Source organism: Echinops telfairi, unplaced genomic scaffold (assembly GCF_000313985.2).
Source record: "Echinops telfairi isolate 266 unplaced genomic scaffold, ASM31398v2 ScPeMD7_443;HRSCAF=831, whole genome shotgun sequence".
Taxonomy (NCBI): domain Eukaryota; kingdom Metazoa; phylum Chordata; class Mammalia; order Afrosoricida; family Tenrecidae; genus Echinops; species Echinops telfairi.
Genome location: NW_022104341.1, coordinates 84,266,438 through 84,267,752, shown reverse-complemented (window position 1 = coordinate 84,267,752; position 1,315 = coordinate 84,266,438).

Below are 1,315 nucleotides of genomic sequence, written 5' to 3'. Positions count from 1 at the left end.
GGGAAGAGTGGTAGAATCGTCACCGCAATCCGTCCTAGAACATGTTCCTCCAGCCTGTAGCTCCTCCATTTCCCCAGCTTCCCCTGCCAGGCCCTGAAGGAACCATTAATCCACTTACTTCTTTACCGATTGACTTCTCCTGGATTTGCTAATCCAGAAAAAGAGTAAACACAAAATTAACAATCATAACAAAGTAAAGCAGAGGAAAACCTTAATCCATAAGGGAGTAGGAAATATTAAAAACTAGAACAAATTTAAAGTGGATCAAAAAGGAGGTCAAGGTGTTAAATGTGAACCTCCCTGCCCCTGCCATCATTCTCTTCCCAGCACATTCTGCACGATGGCGCGGCTGTTCGTATCCCTGCTCTGTGGTCAGAGCGGATGCACCAGAAGCTCAATCCACCTGTCTTTCCCCTTCAAAATGAAACAAAGTTAAAGTGAGTCAAAAGGGAGATCAAAGGATAAAATCTTACATTTTAACTGAATGATGCCTGCCCTAATCTCTTTTACACCGCTCTCTTTCTGATAGCAAGGCTAGTCACGTCCCTCCACCATGATCAGAGGGGATTCACCAGACTTAATCCATGTGGGGACCTGCCAATAGATCTTGGGCTTCCACTGTCATTTAGAGCAGCGGTTCTCAACCTTCCTAATGCCGCGACCCTTTAATACAGTTCCTCGTGTTGTGGTGATCCCCCAACCGTAAAATTATTTTCATTGCGACTTCATCACTGTAATCTTGCTACTGCTATGAATTGGCCAACCCCTGTGAAAGGGTCGTTCGGGGTCGCGACCCACAGGTTGAGAACCTCTGCTCTAGAGCCTTCTGCAAACCAGGTGCTCACCATTTAGCTGCCCTTTAGCGGGCCGCTTGCCCTCTAGGGTAGTGAACATTGCCTGTGTTCTGCCAGATATTGTCGGTGTCCTCCTGAGACCTGCAGTCCTGAGCCTCCAAGCCCAACTCATTCCCTCTCGGTTATGTCTAACACATCTTCATTACGTAGCCCCTATAGGTTCTACCACATTCCCATACTCATTTGCAGCAAAGGTAAATACACGCACATAAATATCTTCTGTCAAGCCTATACGTCCTGTGGGTAGGGGGTCCACGTTCCCTCCCGCATCTGCCCAGCTGAGCCTTTGCCCAGAGCTCTCACCACTGTGGCAGGTTGGTGCCTCTGACGGCCACTGTCTCGGTTCTTTCCCTCTTCAAACCACCCAGTCTTCCCCGGCCTCCGTCATTCTTTGCCAACGTCTCTCATTACTGCCTTCACTTAATTTATTCTTTTCAAGTCGTTAATTGTTTGAAATGTTA